This window comes from Pseudorasbora parva, chromosome 3 (genome assembly GCF_024679245.1).
Source record: "Pseudorasbora parva isolate DD20220531a chromosome 3, ASM2467924v1, whole genome shotgun sequence".
Classification (NCBI taxonomy): Eukaryota; Metazoa; Chordata; class Actinopteri; order Cypriniformes; family Gobionidae; genus Pseudorasbora; species Pseudorasbora parva.
The window spans coordinates 10,675,902-10,700,135 of NC_090174.1; positions in this window are offsets into that span (position 1 = coordinate 10,675,902).

Consider the following 24,234-nt stretch of genomic DNA (forward strand, 5'->3'; position numbering starts at 1 on the left):
GGTAATTTTCCTGAAATTCCATCTCGGAAAATCTCTTGTCTGGTTTAGTAATCTCTCAGATGTCTTCTGTGACATTTTCTACACCATAGTTGTGAATATAATTAGTGTGACCTAGAATTATGTATCTGATAATATTTCTAATGTTACACAATGGGGCGAAAAGATGGACGGTTCAATGGTGAAAGATAAATGTGATGTAAATGATTTTTTTCTTTGGATGGAGGACATGGTAGATGGGAAGTAATTTCATTATAGGGCTGTGTCTACTGAATTCCAGGCTGATGTGTGTTGTACTGGATCCAACCAGTACATTAGGTCGAGATTTAAGTGTTAGCTCAATACTCTTCCATTATGAAAACATTTTAAAGTTGTGGACAGGATCCTAGCAAGATTTAATGTATTCTATCTCATGGTATACTGTAGGGTTAAAATAAATTGACATAAAGTTACTAATAGTCAGGAGAATGTCTGTTGGGGGACATCACAATAAAGAATTATTAGCAGACAGTCTACTAATGCTCTAATGAGAGTTGACATGTAGTTTCTAGGGCCGGGACTCGATTAAAAAAAAAATCTAATTAAGTAGAGGCGTTGTAATTAATTAATCTAAATTAATCGCATTTTGATTGCATATAAATATTTGACCTGAGAACAGTGAGAACTATTTTTTCACATGGATTTGTAGTATACCATTGAATAATGACTGAATTCATAAGCTTAATCAACAAAATATTGTTTATTTATTTCAGTCCAGCAGACTAGTGCAATGTTTGCCATTAAGTGTAGCAAAAGCATATTTGTGATATCTGAGGCTCGATGTGCTGCGGTGATACGCAAAATCCTTGTTGTATAGCTTGCACACAACCATGCTCGTCGACGCTTCCATCCTTTCATTTTTTAAAACAAAATTTCCCATCCACGGGGCCAAGCAAAGCGGTCTCATCAGCTTCTACGTAAATGTTCACTATGCTTTGTTGTCGTGACCATAGGTGACCGTTGTGACTCCTATGCGTGACTCGTGAACGCTACGCTAGTAGGTGTTCCAGTATAATCGGTCCGTCGAAACTCATTCATTGAAAAACGTTCCACGATGCAAAAATAAGTGTGGTTAAAATTATGTTATTTATTTTTTGTGTAATTAATCTTAATTAACGTGTTAAAGTCCCATAATTAATTAATGCATTAAAGTCCTGGCCCTAGTAGTTTCAAAGTTACTTATAGTCGACAGAATGTTCAATCCAAAAAAAAGTGTTACCCAGGTTGGTTCTCTGATGGCTCAAGCCCATTTTTTTAAATGAATCAAATATTCTCTATCCTCTCTAATATTGTGGTCAATAAATCCTAATGTATTATATTCTAATTAAAATGAAAATGTGTACCAAGCATTAACAAAAGGCTCAAAAGTCAGAAAATGTTGGTTTATTTTGTATGTATCTGCATCAGTCTGAGAAATTGTTGCTACAATGTTAAAAAAATATTTAACAAATTGCCTTAAAATTTTGAGTTCATTGAAATAAAAATAAAAATATTTATAGTTGTGCCCGTTACTTGAACACTAGTATAGACCCATGCTTAGACTAAAGTAACACAACTTGTTACCATACCTCAAACACATGTACTCACACCTTAAACAAAAGCGCTGCTTAGCACTCTAGTTTCAATTCTCCAACACACTTACTCCTTTATGCAGCACACTTGGTCCTGCATACTACACTCTATTTCATACATAAGACACTTTGTTAAAAAAATTTAATCTAAGGCCCCGTCCACACGAAGCCAGCGCTTTCCCAATCCGATCTTTTTTTTCCTCGTTTCAAGAAATATCTGCATCCACACGAGATAACCAGTGTGTGGCGCTATAATTCTGCCACAGAAATACACTAAAAACAGAGAAGAAGGGTTGTGGCAAGCAGGGGTATAGCAGTGGCCGGAGGTGAGGCAAAATCTCACAATAAAATAACAATAAATACATTTGCTACTTAACAGATGTGTTTTATTAATGCCTACAAACATGCCCAAAACATACCCTTACAATAATGCAGATACGTTAATTAAATGACGCGATATTGATGTGCACATGCCCAGTGCCCGTAGTTGTATCCCTTAACTCTTTCACCGTGCTGGACGTAGTGTGATGACATCACCGTTTCAGAAAATATACGGATTCACTATATACACGAAAATGGAAGATGATCTTTATCAGATTTACCCACGTTGGGACCCGGTTTCAGAAAATATCGGATTTATGCTTCTTAAACGCCGGATCCGTGTGGACGAAACGCTGATACGGTACAAAATTTATACGTATACAGTAGGGATGTCAGCGATTAATCGATGATCGATTAATTGTCGATAAGACATTTGATCGATAAGACTTATCGATCATCGATTAAGCAGGGTAATGCCCGTGCGTGCGGCTCAACCGTGCGAAACGGGAGGAAAAATGATGCGAGCGCCGAGTTCTATTTGGGACCATTTTACAGCTGAGTTACACCTTCATCATGACTGCAAGCTTGCATGTGCATTCGCAGCCTTTTGTTTTGTGCAAATGTAAGTTGTAATATTGTGTTTATTTTTTTGTGCAGGCCTATCTATAGCTGATTTATCTCATAAGGATGCATTTGGTAAATAATTAACGTTAGAGGTGAGCGGGAGTAAAAGCGTGGCGGTGATCAGCTTCAGCGTGCAGCTCCAACAACACTAATAATGACTATGATTGGGACTGTCATATTACACAACATTAATGAGAACACTATTGTAATTAAACATTGTGATTGTTAAGTATTTGGGTTTATTTGCCGTGTGTTTTATTGCGTTGATCCAGGAAGAGCGCATGCACAACATGAGTCACGCATTCTGACTCGCGCATGTAACTTGTTCACTTGTGCATTCGCATCAGATTGTGCTGAAGTAATTTGTAATATTACATTTATTTTGTAACGTTATATATGTGATATATTCTTTTAGTGAAATAAAACGCACTAGCAAATGGCTTCAGTTAGTGATGGCTACCGGTTTTCATTTAACATTAGTGCTTCGGCTTTAGCGCATACAGAGCAATGCATAATAACTATGATTGGGTCTGTCAGATTATATAACAGAAATGATAACACTATTTTGTATGGTTGTATTCATTTGGTTTAGGTGCCGTGTTCAGAGCGTTGTTCCAGGAAGAACACCACACGTCTCCCATTTTGAATATGAATATCAGCAACTCAATTCAAGTTTACTTGTGCATTCGCATCATTTTGTGAAGATATATAATTTGTAATATTTTGTTAACTTTATATAAATCTGATTAATCTCATATAGGAAGCTTTTTGTTGAGTTAAATAACGCGCTAGCAAAGAGCTTCAGTGTAACTTACCAGTGTTGATTCAGCGCATCAGCTTCAGCTCACGCGTTTCAAACAGCAACGCACGACTAATAATAACTATGATTGGGGACAGCCACATTACATAACATTAATTTTAATAAATCATTTTGAATTAATTGGGTTTAGGTGACGTTTCAGCACGTTGTTCTTGGAAGTGCGTCCACAAATTCTGAATAACAGATCTGAGGCGGCGTTCGTGTTGTATTACAGGCTATATTTAGTTATTAAATAAGTCTTTTAATTAAATTAAAAATAACATTGTAACGAAAATTCATTGTAAATAAACAAAACGAAAGTAAAACCGCGTGCAGCCCCTCACGGACGACTGCCCGCGAACACACAAAATAAAACGTGGGCAGCCCCTCATGGACGACTGCCCACAAACACATAAACAAACCATAACACAAAATCCAGGCCTGGTCCTCTCTCGTCTTCCACAGCCCTTGCTCCTCCTTATATGCTCCCGACACATGGCCGCGAGACGAGACCGGTGTGCCACGCAGCTGGCACTCGTCAGCATTAATCACCGGCCCGCTCTCGCGGTCCCTCGCCCCGCTGCCTGTCACACCACAAACATCTACAAATTTTACAATCCCATAGCCCTTTGTTTAGAATAAAAAATCCTTCTCATTCATTTAGTGAAGAACATGGCGTTTTGAGCAGCATTGCACATACTGTTTGCTATAAGCCACTGCTGTAGACGCATATTTCAGTATTATGGTTAACGATTAATCGATTAATTCATCGTTTAAACGACGATCGATCATGGGAATTTGTGAAAATTGACATCCCTAGTATACAGCTAAACACGTCTCCGTGTGGATGGGGCCTAAGGTTGCCATTTTGAAAAACCAATGTATCCAAAATACAATACACATCGAATGCAACAACTCAAATACACACATGAAGGCAATTACTAGAGAGAGAGAGAGAGAGAGAGAGAGAGAGAGAGAGAGAGAGAGAGAGAGAGAGAGAGAGAGACGTGAGGCTATACACAGAACAATATTTCAGATGAAATTAGAGCAACTTTGGTGGATCATGTGGTAAGTCATGGCCTGACAGTGAGGGAAGCTGGGCAGAGAGTCCACCCACATCTAAGCCGGTTCACAGTTCATCCATCATAAGGACATTCAGACTGGAAAACAACGACTCTCCATTCCAGAATGTATCTACAGTATTTACAGTACTGTACCGTATCACATTACTGTATTGCAAGTTACGGTGCTCCTTTTGTAACAAAAATATGGTAGTTTTGTGGAAGATACAATACAGTACATAGCACTGTACCATTGAGATTGTACTGTAGTGTGAAGTATAGTACTGTGATAGTATTATGTCATTTGTAACTTTTCAGTACTTTCATTTTTGGTTGTTGTGAAAACTTTTGTTGGAAGAAAAAAAAAACAGAAACTGTAAGTGTTGCATTGCTTCACAGAATGCTAACTGATGAACTGAATAAAAACAGTGAAAATTAAAGACTGCAGTGTTTTATATAAAGTTGACTAGTGTGTTCCCCTGATCTGAAAGTGTATTCATATGATGCAAGTGTGTATCATTTTGTAATCAGTGTTACATTTTGACAAAGGAATGTTAGGTTTGATAGCAGAATTTAGGGTTTGATAGTAGAGTTTCAATTTGACACAGATCTGAATGGTATATTTCCCAGTGTTGTGTCATGTTTACTTGTGTGTAGAGTTTTGGCACAATGAGTGAAGTTTTGCCTGTGTTCAAGCAACGGGCAGTAATGTGTTACTACTAGTATCTCATTTTAAAGAATATTACTGAATGAGGAAATGCAATAAAAAGCAGTAACTTCTCTATTATTGTTGTTTGGTTGGTGTACAAGTGGGATGATTGGTCGGCGTAGTTTTTGTCCCGCCCCTCCTCCACTGTGATTGGACGGCCTGGTAAAAAATGACAGTGACAAGCGCTGCCTATCGCCCAACGTTAAAGGGGGGGTGAAATGCTATTTCATGCATACTGAGCTTTTTATACTGTTAAAGACTTGGATTCCCATCCTAAACATAGACAAAGTTTCAAAAACTAATGTTGGACGTTTGATGGAGTATTTCAGTGTCAAAAATACTCCTTCCGATTTCTCACAAGTTTCAGAAAGTTTTTTTCGAGTATGGGTCGGCTTGACGTCGATAGAGCGGAAGGTCCTTGTATGGGCCGTACGGGCTCTTCTCCCGGTAGGGTGCGTGCACGCGCGACTAGAGCGAGAGAGGAAATGCACGCGGCCCATAAACACACGCTCAGCTGCAGATCCCCTCGTCCGTGAACACTTATGTCGTTATAGTCCGCACCGCACTCCACTTTATTCCTATGGGTGACTTCAACGCTTCAGCACAGCATTCCGGGAAGGCAGCGCTGCATTTGAACCGATTTGAACGCAGAAATGGTGGGAAGCTTCACAACATCGCGGATCTCCAGGGTCAGTGCTGTCACAGGACTTCACCAAATCATACCAAAGAAGTGTGTTTTTGACGGAGCGGTCCCAGCGATAAAGGTTCGGTCCTGCTTTGAAAGCAGTCGATAAGTAAAACTGCTTCAAATGTCTATGAGTAAACATCAGTAAACGACACGATCGCGTGCTTCGTCATTCAAATGCGCTAACGGTTACTCCATTGTTGTTCTATGTATAACGTTACACTACTCTGACGTGCAAAACCATTTTGCTTGCTACTGCTAAGGTTTAGTCGCATACAATAGTCCATAAACCGAATCATGTCCTCATAAACTGCGAGTAAACACACACAAATGTTGACAGGCCACTAAATACAGTACATACCACATAGATGGATGTCCTGCTGTTGCTGTTTCTCCTGTTCAATTTATTTCAGCCTGATTCTGGATCATGTATTAGCTGAATCCGATCGATAGCCATGGGTTTCTCCCATAGACTGTAAAAAAATAGGTTTCTTCACGCTTGAGGACGTCACCGCTTTAGGTGTGATCGTCATTCTTTAGCTCCGCCCACACGATACGCCTCCAGGCGCTCGTTTTTTTCCGGAAAGACTCGGTACAGCCCATATTTATTTTATAAATATAATAAAACTAAAGTATTTTCGGAGATATGAAGGATGCAATACTACTCTATAGGTACTCAAGATTGACATGAGATTGACTGAAACTGAGTGTTTCACCCCCCCCCCCCCTTAAACAGTACAAAAAAAACAATAAAGATGGGGCAAATCAACTCTTGAAATAATATGGTAGGCCTGCCCTACATAGTGCATTAAAATGCAATGTCATCAGTTTGCATAAATTAGAACACAGAACATTCAAATGTCTTACGCACCATTTACACGTGGTAGGGAGCAGGTGTAAATTTATTTCGTACCAACTAACATTTTGAAAATACGAACATTTTCGTGAATCCGAAAATTTACGTCAGAGTGGCTTTATGAATGATTTACACACAGATTTGTTCTACTCGTGTTTCATGAATGAGGCCCAAGGAGTTTGTCAGTAGTTGCATATTGATCACTGTGACCACACAGTCTGTTTACAATAGCAATGGAGAACCCCGAACCATATATGGCTTGCTCAGCGACTGATAATTCAGCTGCGTCCCAATTCAGAAGCTGCATCCTTCAATGGCCGAATGCATTACAGCGGCACAATGAAGACTGTCCTAATTTGAAAGCTCCTTTGAATGCAGCCTACAAATTCGTCATTCTTTTCCTTAGCCGCAAAGGATAGATCGCGCACATCCTTGACAGTCTAGCCTATCCCAAGATTCATTGAATGCCAGTATCGAATCCAGGGGAGTGAACACACACACACACACACACACACACACACACACACACACACACACACACACACACACACACACACACACACACACACACACACACACACACACACACACAATGCTTTCAAGCCAGTGAATTGAAACTGTAACCTTCAGGTTACAAGTCTGACTCTAACCATTAGGCCATAACTTTCCCTTACATGCAGCTCCATAAATGAACTGCATGTTGTTTCTGCAGTTATAATAAGATACAATCATTTTGTGCCAATTTGTGTCTTTGAATTCTCACTACTACAGTCGGGTGATGAATTTGTATCCTGGAAATGGGAAGCCTCTGGTGCTGCTTCACTCGCTGTCTCCTTGTTTCATATTTAACTTTGTGTATCCGCCATTGTCACCACATGTTAATAGACTCTCACGCGCAAATTAAATAAATAAGGCAACCAAAGGCTACCAAACCAATATGTTTGAAAACAGCTGTTGTATTTTACTGCACAGAATTGATCAATCTATGAAGTAGAATAACAAATCAACAATTCCTTATTTTATTTTTTATTTTAAGCAATGAAGAATCTGGACATGTAAATGAGGGGTCTATGCACCACTGACGTACAAATAACCTTTCAAGCCCCTTTAAAGGTTCTTTACATGCCAATACAATGCGATATAGCACCTCTTATGGGTTCTACTTAGCACCATTTGACAAAGGTGCTGTAGAGCACCTTTAAAGATATAGTGCTATTTGGCACCAAAAGTGGTTCCCCTATGATTACAAGCCAAGAACCACTTTTAGTGCCAAAGAGCACCTTTTTTTTTTTTTTTTTTTTTTGAGTGCAGCTCAAATAAAAAAGACAAGCATCATCCTTTACAGTCTGGACCGAAGACATTTGTGGAGCGTTCTGGATCTATGGTTTGTCTCATTTTACTTTTAAATTAAGTCATTTAAAAATCAGACGTGAATCAGACTACAAAGCACTTTGCAAAACAGCACCAGAAGTAACGTTAATGGTAAATAGTGAATCCGAAACGAACATAGTTGGTTAACTTAAGTCCAAGTTAAATCAATCAATCAATCAATCAATCAATCAATCAATCAATCAATCAATCAATCAATCAATCAATCAATCAATCAGTCTGTCATTCTGTCAGTCTTTTTATCTGTCTGTCTATCTATTACTTTTGAGCCCCTCTAAAGAAACTCTCTGCATGTTCCTGATCATTACTCTTTTTTTCATTACAATTATTATTGGCCCACTTTGAGCACTGAGTGCACAAATAAATAAATCACTAACTAACTGGCTAGCTAACTAATTCTGAGCAAACCCAAAACAGACAGGTGACTTTTTTTTGCTTGGCATTAAAGCGTACATCAAATTTACTGCAATAGGTTTTTGATTGTTTGCTACAAAGAACATAAAAGGAGGAAAATTAAGATTTATGTCTCTAGTTTTTTTTACTTCCGTTATGAAAATAGAAAGAGGCTCCACACAAGCCCCATAAATACAGTGACTCTTTAGTCAACATAAAATGCATGAATCTTATTGGATTAGATAATAAAAAAGTTGTAGGGACTCAAACAGGTCTATTTAGCTCAAATTAATTTATGAATTAATTCATAGGGAATTTTGAAAGAGTTTATTTTACGACTAACTATCAACTCTGCTGTGGATATTAATATCGACACATTTTACTGATTACTTTATTGATTGCTCTAACACGTAAAACTAATATCTAACACACACACACACACACATTCATACACGTTGCAGAAAGAAATAAAGTGAGCAAATAATGATTTTTAAGAGAGAGAATGGCCTGAATGAACCACCATTCATTACCTCAACCCTCCTATCATTGCAGAGGCAGGGTCATTCAAGCTTATTTCAGTTTAGAATCTGGAGGTTTCTTGCTTTTGTAGCTTGTGTCTTTGCTTAGGAAATTTTTGCTGAAGGGGTTTCCCAGGTTCTGTGATTTGCTGATGTTCTTGCCTGTCTTTGATGGACATCTTGGGAAGCCAATCACGTGGCGTGTTGTCGGCTGGAAGGAAAGCCTCATGGGTGTTGTGCAAAGTTGAAGCACACTCGGTATATATTCAGCAAGAGAAACTTTGCGGCAAAACTTAACTTAGAGCACGAGACTCACAGAAAGAAAATCAACTTAAGTAAAAGAAAGAAAAGGGAGAATTCTAGAAGGCTATAAACCGTTAACCCATTGTCTCAGATCTTGGTCTGCCACAATTGGCTGATTGTCTAACTCTCTTTTAGACTGACTTGAACATTGTTGAATTGATTTTTCTCCACAACTGATTTCTTTGTTTGTGTTCTGAGATAAAACTCAAATTTGTTTGCCCATCCTCCTGGATTGATTCTGACCAATCATCGATCATCTTGGTCCAGGGTTGACTGTTTTCATACCCCTCCCAGAAATTACCCATTATCTCTGTCTCCTAACTTACCACTTCATGATTTCTTATTACAAGCACATGCTACATTTTACACCGATTTCACTAAAGCCATTTTTACCAGATTTACACTCATACCAGATAGGGCATGCTTTCAATTAACCATTCGATAGTTATAACAATTACATTAATTGAGAGTGATAATAGTTATGCATAATGGTCTCATGTATTGGTTATTGGACATGATGTTTGAATGCAAGTTCGACAATCAACTATTCTGTGATTTGATGTAGTTTGTACGAAAACAGTTTCTGTGGATTTTTCATGTGGATTGTAATCTTGTCACTCAGAGTTAATCTAAAGGTCATTGAAACAATAGAGATCTCAGTTGTTCCCTGACATCGGGACCAATGTATAGGAATCTTGCTCACAAGAGCCAATCTACTTAGAGTAAAACTGAACAAGCCAATGCACATTGGCATGGAATTCTTGCACCAGGTGCTCATGCAATGCAGCGTGGGTATAAATGAGGCACAGGTGATTGCATCAAATGAGCTTTTTGCTGAGGAGTAGAGTAGGTAGGCTTGCACAACAGCTGGGACAGAGGACATGGCGAGGGGATGTGGCATCTTCGTTCCCTCCGTTCCCAGTCAGTCAGTCACTCCGACGCCACATTGGGACAGACAAATAGGAATGACTACCAAATGCCATGGACTCATCCCTCATCCAGTGCTCTGTGTGAGCCTCTGATCCTCACAGACAAGTTCATCACTACTGTTCAGCATGACCCGCTCAGTGAGTTTTGGATAAAACTGGGAAAGCATGCCCAAGAAGGCTGCAGAACCCACATTGTATCCCGAAGGAGTTATTTGGAGTAAAATGCTGAACCTTAGCCCGCCGAAGTGAGGGAGCTCTCCAAAGAGAAAGATACGGGCTTCCGAGAGGAGCAACCATGGAAGAATATATGGGATCCCTGCAGGGTCACTCCTATAGCCCAAGCCCAATATTGGTCCTCAAGGATTCAGCGGTAAGGGGATGCCAGACACTCCGCCACATCTGGCATCGAGGGAGATAGAGGACTCACAGAGTTTGTTTCTGGAATATATACAAGCGCCGCAATGGAGCAAGCGGACAAGAGCCGGGCCTCTCAGTGCTTCCTCAGTGCTTCTACCTGTTTGAGGTGAGAGCACAGGAGGAGACCGGCTCCACACGTAGGCTATAGAACCTAGTAAACTTGTTAGGTGTCACCTAGCCCGCAGCTCTACAGATGTCTGACAGTGAGACGCCACGTCCGAGTGCTCAAAAGGATGCAACACTTCTAGTAGAGTGTGCTCACACCCTGAGCAGACAGGGCACACCTTGTGCTTGGTAAGTCAAGGTGATGGCATCCTCTATCCAGGGGGCCATTCTCTGCTTGGAGACAGCCTTTCCCTTCTGCTGGCCTCTCTGACAGACAAAGAGCTGATCTGAGGTCCTAAAGCTTTGAGTTCTATCTACGTAGATCCATAGGGTGTGGACGAGAAAAAGCAAAGCTAGGGCTGGGTCTGCCTCACCCAGGGGTAGCGATTGAAGGTTCACCACCTGGTCCCTGAAGGGAGTGGTGGGAACCTTGGGCACATAGCCAGGCTCCCAGCGTGATTCGTCAACTGTAAATGCCTGCAGGTCCCCTACCCTCTTGATGGAAGCCAATACAGCCAACAGCAAAGTCTTCATGGACAGAATCTTAAGCTCTACTGACTGCAGATGCTCAAATGGGGTACTCTAAAGTGCTTGGAGCACAAGAGCAAGATCCCAAGGGGGTATTAACAGAGGTCGAGGAGGATTAAACCATCTTGCCCCCCCTAAGAAAGTCAATAAAGTACTTAGCTGATGGCCTTGTGGCTTGGTGCAGACTGACCAACGTCTGCGTCTTTCCTGGTGATAGATGGTTGATTATGAGGGTCTGGAGTGTTGAGTTGGCTTTTGTGTGGAATTATATTTGAACTAATCATCTGGAAGATTCATTTGTGTCTGATCTGCCCATAATTCCTACAATGTGCTTTGTTTTATAGAAAACAATTCACCAAAGAATCCTGGGGGAAAAGGTATCATTAATCAACACAACAGATTTCAACATTGATATTGTAAAGAAATGTTGCACAAAATGAATGATTTCTGAAGGATCACATGACACTGAAGACTGTAATGAGTAATAATGCTAAAATTCAGCTTTGTCATCCCAGGAATAAATACATTTTAATATATTTAAAATGTACATTTATATTGTAATACTTTTCATCAAATAAATGCAGCATTGGTCAACTAAAGAGAAGTATAACTGTGGTTAATCTATTGAAGGCATAGTTCACCCAAAAATGAAAATTAGCCCATGATTTACTGACCCTCAAGTGCTCCTAGGTGTATATGACTTTCAGACTAATATTGGAGTTATATTTACAGTTTTTTCTGATGGCTTAAGCACATTTTTTTTATAACTATTGGCTATTTTTGCAAAACTCTACACACAAATAAGAAAACCCTTCACCAAATCAGCAAAACATTGTAGTTATCTTGCAAAAGCTAATAAACCTTGCTTAACTCTTCAAATCTTTGTAAAAAAAAATATTTTTGTATCAAATAGCTAACACAAGTTATCACATAGATAAGCACACAATGCACCAACTAAACACTGATGGTATAAATAAAAAGCGTCCCCGGTTACGACTGTAACCTTAGTTCCCTGAGAACAGGGAACGAGACGCTGCGTCAGCTGACGCTATGGGGAACGCCTCCAGCGTGACCGGTGTCTGAGCTACTATCAAATCACAGCAATCCTATTGACCGGCGACAGCCTATGATGTCATCAAGGTGCGACCAGGAAGTATATAAGGGTGCCTTGCAAACATGACACCAGCTTCTTCGTCTGAAGGGACTGTTCGCAGGCAGGCCCCGAGGCATGGCAAAAGTGACGCAGCGTCTCGTTCCCTGTTCTCAGGGAACTAAGGTTACAGTCGTAACCGGGGACGTTCCCTTTCGAAAGGGAACTCGAGCTGCGTCAGCTGACGCTATGGGGAACGATATACCCACGCCGCCATGCCGAGGGGAGTGCATGCCTACTGGCAGTGACAACTGTCAGGACAAGCAAATTCAACTGAAATGCCTGAACCACTCCCCCTCTGGTCACATTAGGCTGTCAGTGACAGCATTCCCTACGGTCATAGCCCGAGCTGTGGCCTTGGGGCACCTTCATGTACCCTACCCCGGCCGCTCAAAGGCCTGGAACCAACCTGTTCGACAGAAGGGGTTCCTTTAAGGGAATGTGGCTAGGGGACCCGAGGGCGCCCCAGGCAGTCACTATTCGGGAAGAACTTCACCGAATGCCACCAGGGAGGCTTGACCTGGCGTCACTATGCGGGACGCTTCCGTCTGCCAGCCCAGTCTGTTAACAACAGAGCCTCTGGAAACTCGCCTCTGGAGAGGCATCAAGCTGAGGGACTGCGAACTGGCAGTGTCCGCCTCAGGCCGGAACTCAGAGACGGGCTATCCTGGAGAACAGCGCTCAGCGTAGTGCTTTCCCACCCTTGCTAGCGAGGGGAGTCAGCTGCTCGATCTAAGGATCTACCGAGCACAAACATTACAGGGGTGCTCAGGAGGCCTGAGAAGGCCTACAGGCTGATCTCACAGGGAGGCCCCGAGGGGCCTACGACCAAATGACCAGGCCCAGGCGGCCGTAAGCTCACAGACAACCCTGATAAGAGGGGAGCTCTTAAGCCTGCCTGGTAGGTACCATGCTGTAGGCAACCTATGCAGGTCCCTGTCCTGTAGGGACCGCATAGCAGCAGTGTAAACTCGTCGTGCTAGAGTATGCGCCCGCCATCAGGTGCCGAAGCCTGATGGCAGGAACCACTAGCTGTCAGCTTGAGCCAGTTATGTGTCTCTGTCCAAGGAACTCATTCCCCCAGGGAGGCCCCGCAGGGCCTACTACTTGCCAGGCTACTCGTAGCCGGCACTGAGACCAGGGAACGACCTCAGGGAGGCCTGGTGAGGCCTGCTACCTGATAGCAGACCATGCTAGCCGCCCTGGCTAGCAACCATGCTCACTGTCATAGGAACCAGGAACCGGGGCTCACCCTCCGGGAGGCCTAGCGAGGCCTAATCCCTGTCACCCAGTGGCCGAGGCCCTGGATCACCCCCTCAGGGGAAGCCAGATGAGGCCTGCTGCAACCCAGCAGGCCCTCCGGGAGGCCTGGTGAGGCCTGCTACCTGCCATCTGGTGACTGGAGCCCAGGAACACCCCCTCAGGGGAGGCCAGAGGAGGCCTGCTGTACCTCAGCAGGCCCTCAGGGAGGCCTGAAGAGGCCTACTACCTGTTATCCAGCGCTAGTTCCCTGGAGTACCCCCTCAGGGGAAGCCAGATGAGGCCTGCTGCATCCCAGCAGGCCCTCAGGGAGGCCCCGCGAGGCCTACTACCTATCATCCAGTGACTGAAGCCCAGGAACGACCCCTTGGGGGAAGCCAGACGAGGCTTACTGCTACCACAGCCGGCCCTCAGGGAGGCCTGGTGAGGCCTACTACCTGCCGTCTAACACCTGAAGCACGGGAATACCCTCTCAAGGGAAGCCCGGCAAGGCCTGCTGCACCCCAGCAGGCCCTCAGGGAGGCCTAGGGAGGCCTACTAACTGGGCTTGTAGCCATGCCAGCGACGAATGCTCGCTGGCAGGTCGGATGAATGCTGGCCGCTCCAAGTCGGGCTGACAGTGGCTGTCTGCTTGGCTGACGAAGACCTAGACATCCAGTTACCACCTGGGGAATCACCCCAGGGAGGCCATGATGGTCCTGCTTGTCGACGAGGTACTGCTGAAGCCAACATCGTCGGGGATATTCCTCCCAGGCGCACATTGGCCCGATGTCGCGACTCACCCGCAAGGAGGCCTGCTGAGGCCTCCTGCTCAGAGTCCACTGCCAGGACTGCCCAAGCTGGCTGCTCACAGCCAGCTGGTAGCCCATGCCCCTCCCGGGGCTGGCTTCATCCCGGAGGCTCACGGGGTCCTCCATGCGATGACGCAGTCCCATCCGGCAGTGCCTACAGACATAGCCTAAACACATTGCCAAAAGCAGTGTACTCAGCAGAAAGTACCTAGACCCTCAAAGCGAGGGGAGTACAACTTACGTCACCTGCGTCAGGGCGGCCGCTCTTCCTTCATGCAGCGGCCTACCGTTCACGCTAGGGCGTCAGCCATGGCAATGCTTCGGCTTCCAGGGGAGCATCTGACCGAACCATTACGAAGCACGCAGGTTGCGAGTGCAGCTCAACCCGAGCCCTAAAAGGTGGAGCAGAAGACACAGAGCACAGGGGAAAAAATATTCACAAATATGCTACCCACCGGCCCAACATCCTCCAGGATGGGGCCAGGGGCCGCCAGAAGGTGGCAGCCACAACAAGCTCTGGAAAGCGGGGTTTTCGCAAAACTAGCCCACCCGCGTACAAACCCCGCCCCACGACCACTGGCTAAGTCGCTGTTCATTCTGCTTCACACCAACCTGCATTACTAAAAAACCCAAAACGCAGAGAAGGGGGCGGGCCTTGGCCGGACGACTCTAATGTAAGAGGAGGCTGACTAGGGATGCGAAAGACAATGCCCTGCAATATTCAAACCGAGGGCCTCGGGCGATAATTACTTTCCTTCTTTGGAAAGAAATGCCCCCCATCCCGCAAAAGCCTAGGCCAACCGATGCAGTGGCCCCGAGAGGGCCAGCCTACATAAGAGTATTATACGCGGCTCAGGGGAGCGAAAAAACCTCAATAATACTCCGTCCAAGCCCTGCGAGGCTAGACATAAATCTGTAGTTCGTGCGTAAGCCTAAACTCACCCTCCCGTCTATGAAATTCCACGAGGGGCAACGTTGACCGCTTTACCCTGGGGTGGCTAAGAGCTTCCTGTTTGACTAGGAGAGCACACTCGCCTAAAACAACAGCACATTCCTACAAGAATGAGCGGTTGCCTCAATACTGCTTCATCACACAGAGAGAAGGCAAAAAAACTGTTCGCACAGCTGTACATACAATGGTGGCTATTCTCTCCTAGCAAAGCTAGCTCTAGACATACCACATAACGGCATCTAAAAAATCGTTCTAGCCACCGGACAGGGGAACTACAGGGCCCCATGTTGTCCTCCATCGATACCGTGATCCCCAAACCCTTGGCGGGGAGCATGAAGTCTCACACAACATAAATAATAAATGTTTCCCTCACAAGGGGGACTTACCAGCTCGCCTCCTGCGCGACGATATCCACACATAAGTTTTACTCACAGTATGCATGTTTAGGAGCGCAACCGCCTGAGGGTGCGCTTCTCACAGCCCAGCCAGGCGGGGTCTAGAGTATCATCGTCATGGCCCCCCTCAGGGCCGGATGTAAGAAGCGCCTGGGGAGAAAATGAAGAAGAGCAGTAAATGAGATGTAATTCTTAACTCACCCACCTAAGGGAGGGATATTTAATTCACGCCAACAGCGTTGTGATACTATTCCTCTTATGTGGGAGTCTGCCTCTTTGTGCCCCGCCCTTAACCGCGGGGAGCATGAGAGGCGATGTTGGCACTCAGGCCCCGTCACTGGTCCGTATACCGTGACGCCTCCCGCCTGCCTGGGACCCGGATCTCAGCGGTGTGCGGGTCCTCGGACACCACCACCCGCGCTTCTGTGACACTGGCCCTCAGGCCCTGCTATCGCTGATATGGCGCACAGCTGCGCAGCGGGTCAGGGTATTTTCCCTGATTGAGATCCCTCAGCAGGTCTTCCCAGTATACTTGCAACACCGACACGGCGTAAAAGTAGCACCAGGCTGACCCGCTGCCGTGTATGCCCCGCCATCTAAACTTCTTGAAACATAGTTGAAAGAAGCTCAGATGGCAGGGTTGGAGCTCTTAGTGCCCCCGCCTACCCGGATCTTTTTAGATTATTCTTAACAGCAATCCGGGGCTAGAACACATACCCATATCCACCCATCCTCCAAACATCAGCTTTTAACACCCGCTGATGTCCGTGAATACACTGAATATGGGTTCTTCCATACCCTCACGATCTCAGTCAGGAGATCAGGAAGGAATGGAAAAGCTCAACTGAGCCGACGGTTTTATGGCCGGGGAGAAATCGATCGTTCCGCTTAAACGAGCGATCTCTCCTTTAATGCGCCCACACGACGGCCGCAGCCTGCATGCAGCGCGCTCATAACAGCCATCGGCTCGGCATACACAGTCAGGATGGCTGAGAAATTAATTTCCCTTCTCACCAGCCATCCCTACGAGCATTTGTGATTAGTCTCGTCAGTCGCTAGATCGCCGGAGGGAAACGTCCCCTCGCGGCGATCGGCGACCCCATCCGAGGGACTGTGACGTGCATCCGTGCTCAGCCTCAGCGTGAGCGGGGATCACATCACTAATCTCAGATGCAAAAACGCTCTTCCCTCAGGAAGAGCGCTAGACGAGAACGGAGCGATCTCGGATTGAAAACTTCGCTCACATTACACACAATCGAACAAATGACTCCACAAGAGCTTGACTGTGCATGCTCTTAATCCCAGGCAGAAAATAAATGAATCTGGATTACCTTTGACTTGAAGCATTCAGACAAAAACAGTCCCTGAAGACGAAGATGCTGGTGTCATGTTTGCAAGGCACCCTTATATACTTCCTGGTCGCACCTTGATGACATCATAGGCTGTCGCCGGTCAATAGGATTGCTGTGATTTGATAGTAGCTCAGACACCGGTCACGCTGGAGGCGTTCCCCATAGCGTCAGCTGACGCAGCTCGAGTTCCCTTTCGAAAGGGAACACATCTGACTTTTCCTTTATCTGTGCACAAGGTAGGCTATGTCAGTTTGAGGTCATACTTTTGTCATAGTTCTGTAAACATACAGGGATCCAAACTTCAAGTACTGGTGTTTATTTACACACATCAGAACAAACACAAGTGTTTTTTTTTTTTCAAAGCCAAAACACAAAATAGTAATTTCACTGAGAAAAAGAGGGGAAACAAGGAAGAAAAAAATCAGTACAAAAATCTATTAATATCCCTGCATGCCTCCTCCATTGCCTTTAAAAGGGCTTTGCGTTGATTGGGATGTAGAGAGTACCAGGGAGAGAAAAACTCTTCAATTGGATTCAAGAATGGAGAGTATGGGGGCAGGTTGAGTACAGTGATGTGTGGGTGTTTCTCGTAGCCTAATGGAATTATTTGCAATCACCATATTGACTTTTTGGGTCTCTTGTTCTACAGTGAACATTGTTCCTCTGACCCCAGCATCTGGACGTCTGGCAATTCTGTAAAGTAACAATTTCAGTATTTTTACATGTATTGTTGTGTTTCTCATTAGAGTATGGCAGTGCTACAAAGCTTAGTGTAAAGTGGCTGTACTAACAGATTCTCATTTCGAAGTGTCCTTATGATGCTTGCTCCAGTGTAGCGGCTCGAGTTAGGCTGAACCCGTTGGCCAGCTTCCCTCAGGGTCAGTCCATGGTTCATTACATGGTCCACAATTGTAGCTCTGATGTCATCAGTAATTATATTTCTTCCTTCCCCTCCTCATCCTCCTCTTGCTCCTTCTTGTCCTCTTTCTCTAACTTCACCTTCTTGTCCTTGTTGTCCTCACCCTCTTGCTTCTTCACCTCAGCGTCCTCTTCTTCCTCCTCTTCCTCCTGCTTATTCCCCTTCACGTCCTCTTCCTCTGCCTGGGGAGTTGGGGCAACAGTTGGGGCATCAGCCTTAGTCCTAATGGGTTGTTATCATAGCTATCAAAATCCAGTGTTCTGTATTTTCCGTACGTGAGTATTTGTTGTAGCTGGCTATAAAAAAAATAAATAAAAAAAAACAATGTTGTGTACTGTGCTAATTAATTGAGATTTCTTACAGCTCTTACAGGTTGTTGGCCTTATTTGTTTCGTTGCTTCTATTGCTCTACCCTTTTTTGTAAGTCGCTTTGGATAAAAGCGTCTGCTAAATGATTAAATGTTAAAATGTTAAATGTCTGCCTCCTCTAATTCCCACTCTTCTCACTCATCCTGCTCCTTCCATTGTACTCCACATGGACAGCTTAGGCTGACTGCAGAGTGAACCGATGATCTTAAACTAATCTTAAACTAATTTCACATGTGACAGTGTCCAAGACAGTTGGCAAAATAGTGTAATAATAGCCATTTTAGAAATTGTGCTATACGAATCACGGTTAGGGTTTAGGCATTCAGAAAAAACGGTAAAAAGTCCTGGCTAATCCAAGCATCATAACGCCAGTGATTGTTGCTCTGTTTTTTAGGGATGGGACGATACACTTAAACTCACGATACGATGCACCTCGATATGCCAGGGTTACGATACGATACGTCACGATACGATATCAATTTTTTTTTTTTCTTTCCAAATCTGTGATTTTTTTTTTTTACCAACAAAGTAATGTACTTAAACGAAAGGTAGGATTTTTCTCTTTTTTTGCATTTTGGTTTTATGTTGTTTAAAAAAAAAAGGAGAATTTTTAGAAGTCCGCGACCACATCTTAAACAGGGGTGCCAATAATTGTGGAGGGCATTGTAGGGATGTCAATCAATTAAAATAGATATGTTTATCTAAGAAATTGTTCATTTCTCTTTAACCTAAACTTAAAAATAATGAGTAAGTAGTGATTTCTCTCATTTTAACAATATAAAGGGAGTTTTTACACTGGCAGTTGAATTCAAAGGGGGGCACAGTTCAAACAGGGCACAGTTTGCATGAAAAATTGTTAATGTGTACCAGTGAGCGCACCAGAACCACACCATACCTGGAGGAGGTCCATATTACACGAGTAGGAATATAGTGCGGCCCCTTTAAGAGATCCGCATTCCCTATTGAACTGCCGGTATTTTGCGTGTGCGCGCCGAACTGGTCCGCGATTCAGGTGGACAGTGTGAAGAACACGGACGACTCGGGAGCGCGCTTGTTCAGGAAAGTAACCTGTGCATTCGTTTTAGCCGATTGTAATGTATTTAGCTCAATAAAACACGTGTACTGTAAGCGGGATGATGGTGTTAACGATTTACCTCAGACATGAGCGAGAGTGAGCTGCAGTGCATCGCGCTCAGACTGCAGAGAATGTGCTCAGTGAAAAAACGCCCTTTCCTTTCTGGAGTCTAATAAAAGTTAAACAGAAAATATGGTAGCTTATGTAGGCAATAACTGCATTTTTGGTTTAGAATATTAATGCTAATGTCAACCCTTTTCTTTCCCTATTAATGTTTGCTGCTGCATTCTTTGCGTCTGACTGCTCTCACTTTTTCCAACTATGGGCTATGCCTCAGATCAAACAGAAAATGCGCTGCGTTTTGTTATGTCTGCCCCATACACACACACACACACACACACACACACACACACACACACACACACACACACACACACACACATAATACACTAAATTATTTATATACAACGCAAATCATGCAGCAGTGTCATCTATCTTTATTTCGCGATCCATTTTTTTCGACCTCGATGCGTTTCGTCACGTTTTGTATCGCGATATTTTGTCAAACGATATTTCGTCCCATCCCTACTGTTTTTGAAGTCCATTGAAGTGCATCTGTCCATCATATAATGTGCTTTACACGTCTCCGGGGGTTAATAAAGGCCTTCTGAAGTGTTTCGATTCATTTATGTAAGAAAAATATCCATATTTCAAACTTTATAAAGTAAATCAAGTAAATTATCTATCGGCCGATTGCCTTCCGTATACAATTTACGTAAAAAGTGTAGTGCCTCTCGCAATTTAAAATGCTTATGTCTGTCAAATGTTACTGGTGTGCAATGTCGTCAGATGTAGCGTAAACATTTTGAAGGCCTTTATAGATTTGGCATTACTAAAGACACAATATCTGGACATAAGCACACAGAATTTTAAATTATATTTGTCATATACATATTGTCTCAAATGAGTTTGTGTCATCAAGCTAACACAATTCATTCAAAAGGCCTATTTTCTTTTCTTTTTTATGTACTGAATTAAGGGCTGATGTAGATTAGGGTGTACAGCTACACATCAGGATATTCCAAAAGTATTACTTCAAATTAAATTTATACTGTATATTTACAATTTATTCATGTTATTATGAATTTATTCATATTATTATTAAAAAATATTTACACATATGGATCTAGTGAAATTTCTGACTGGCAATAGTCTCAGTAATTTTTACTCAGTAAAATACTAGTTATATAAGTGTTTTTTGTTTGTTTGTTTTTTACATAAAAAAGAAAACATCACTGGCATGTGCTGTTTCATTAAAATATTTCCCTTTTTTGTTGACGATCATGCATCTGTGTCTGAAATAACGTGCATTTTGCTCAAAGAGAATTGTGGGTTGATTTGCTTCATTGTGTTACCCTGTGGACTTTATAAAGGACAAGGCAATTTAAACTATTCTGCCCATAATAATCCCCATTTCCTGACACCCACTGAGTTGCCTGTGAAAGCATTGGTAATCTACAATAGCATCATTATGTACAACCCAGAAGAGTTCTTTCAAGCACTGCAATGGAAACTTTAGATAATAACCTCCAATTCTACTTCAACACATGAGACATGAGACATGGACACACAAAACACTAAGACCTGCTTGGAGAAGATTTGCATGTTCGAGTCGCAAACATTATATCATAATAACATATGATTGTAACCTATTATCTATAAAAAAGAAAAAAAATGCATTTTAGCTCTACAATGCAGGTGAATGCAAATTTCAAAGTCAAGGTCTACTACATAAGCTACTTTACACAGCCAGAAAATTACTGTACTGAGAGAGCAATGGTAAAAGCAAAGGATCATGTTTTATAGATGACAGATAATGTTACTTTCATTAATATTTATCCATTTGAAGTGCAACTATGTGAGCTGTTCAACTTCATGGGATTCTAGTACATGCACAATGACATCTTGCCAAACAAGTTCAGTTTTAGCATAAGAACAAGAAGCATGAAGACTTTTCATCCCACAATAGGGCATTTGAACTGTATCATTTTATGGTGCCTATTGGTCTATATCAACTCTTGGGCCTGAACTGGTGGGTTCGGCCAAATGTAAAGGTCACTCATCATTCATATTTGATCTTTAACAACTAGTGGTATTTTAAGCTCTTTTAAGATATCCATATTATGATGGAAAACAATAGATTTCTCTGTATGGAAAACATTTTATTTATTTTTTTCTGAAATCATTTGTTTCATTGGTCAACATCATTATATAGTCTGCGCTCTCGGCTCACTGATTACTATAAAATCATATTTATGCATGAACTTCTGCATTTTGCATTTTAAAAAAATTAATGTACTGTGAGTGTTTTGTATAAATTTGTGAGTATCAGTGGTTTGTACACATGGGCATCAGCTCAATAGATGTGGTTGCTTGTTCTGACTGAGGAACTGTTCATTGATGACATCGGATGACTTCAGGTGACTAAGTTACCACACATTTAGAATTATTAAATTTTTCATTTCTATTTAAGTGTGTTTATTAAAGAGTTAGTTCACCCAAAAATGTAAATTCTGTCATTAATTATTAACCCTCCTGTCATTCGACACCCGTAAGACCTCCGTTTATCTTCGGAACACAAATGGCTCAGAAAGGCCTTCAGTGACACTAATGCAGAGTCACGCTCTGCCCCGCAGCGCGGGTATAAATAGGAAGTGGAATGGCAGATCGATGCTTTTTTCTGCTGAGGAGCCGACTAGTGACTGGCTCCTAGCGGAAACACAGCACCTGGCGATGGGACGTATGTCTCCGTTCCCTCCTTCAGGGAATGAGGGTTACATACGTAACAAGATCTCCCCTTTCAGTCGGTCACATTCGACGTACGTCGGAACTGACCAACGAATTGGGATCCCTACCAAAACGCCAGGAGGCTGGCCCTTCCAGCGTCCTGCTTGAGCGCACTGTACCGTATAGTATGGTACGGAAGTCAGGGCTCCAAGCAGGGAGGTTAGTCACTGTGCTGGAGGTTAGTGCTGCAAGACCCACTCAGTGTGACTACTGGCATGCTGGGAAGCTCTCGGGAGATGGTACGCTGCGGAGCCACGTCCTTCAGGGAAGGCTTGGTGGCGGAAAACACATAAGGACTAACCTGGCAGGGTAGTGCAACATATGGCAGTCTCTGGGGTGGTTCCAACCTAATTTTAGGGGGGAAATAACACGCCCACAGACGACAGAACGGGCTCTGTCAAGGGAAAGACATGGGGCTAGCCGAGTAGGGTAGTGGATAACGTGGAAGAATACACATGTGGGGTTGCCTTGAGGAAACCGCTACATATGGAACCCAGCTTACATCCACGTTCCACAAGCATACGGGTGCAGGCCTAGTGTCAGACGGTCAGCAATGTCTGACACCGTAGGGGTGACGGAGGAGCTCGACAGGGTTAGCCTTTTCCAGGGAATACAACTGGAGACAATAGATGCACGAATCCGGTCCAGAGGGTGGGAGTGGCGTTGCAAGCTGACACTTTAGAACGGGCACTTAGCGCTACTGGCCACTAGGGGCGATAATGCAGGAAGATACTGGCTCTATACGGAGGCTATAGAATCTAGCAAACGTGTTAGAAGTCGCCCAGCCCGCAGCTCTACATATGTCTGTCACCGAGGCGCCTTGAGTCAGCGCCCAGGAGGAAGCTACACTCCTTGTTGAGTGTGCTTGCAAGCTGAATGGGCAAGGCACGTCTTGGTACTAGAAAGCCAAGACAATAGCATCAACTATCCAATGGGCTAACCTCTGCTTGGAGACAGCCTTTCCCTTCTCCTGGCCTCCGTAACAGACGAAGAGTTGCTCTGAGGTCCGAAAGCTTTGATTCCGGTCAATGTAAGCGCGAAGAGCATGGACCGGACACAACAAAGCTAGGGCTGGGTCTGCCTCCTCCGAAGGCAGCGCTTGCAGGCTCACTACCTGATCCCGAAAGGGAGTGGTAGAAACCTTGGGCATGTATACGGGCCAGGGTCTCAGGACAATGTGAGAGTTACCAGGCCCGAATTCTAGGCACGATTCATTGACCGAAAGTGCATGCAGGTCCCCTACCCTCTTAATGGAGGCCAATGCGGTCAGGAGCACTGTCTTTATTGGAAGAATTTTCAGCTCAGTTGACTCCAAAGGCTCGAAGGGAGGGCTATGAATTGCTCTGAGCACTAGAGCCAAGCCCCAAGAGGGTATCGAGTTTGGGCGAGGAGGATTAGGCCAGTAGGGCGCTACTAGCAAGTCTTGCTCCTCGTCCTCCCTGACTTTGCACAAGGTCTGTGCAAGAAGGCTCACGGGGGGAAACGCATATTTGTGTAGGTCCCGGGGCCAGCTCTGCGCCAGTGCATCTGTGCCGAGGGTACCCCCGGTCAGGGAATAGTACAACTGGCAATGGGTCAAGTCCGGTGAGGCAAACAGGTCTACCTGTGCGGCTACGAAGAGGTCTCATATCAGCTGGACCGCCTGGGGGTGGAGTCACCACTCTCCTGGATGTGCTGGCTGCTCGTAGGCTGTCCGGTTGAGCGCACCTGAGGCATGAATGGCCCGAAGCGACCTCAGCTGCTTCTGACTCCACAGGAGCAGGTGGCGGGTTTGCCACGTAGCAGCCCCTTGAGGTGGCGCAGTGCCAAATATACTGCCAGCAACTCGAGGCAATTGATATGCCAATCTAAATGGGATCCCGTCCACAGACCCGCAACTT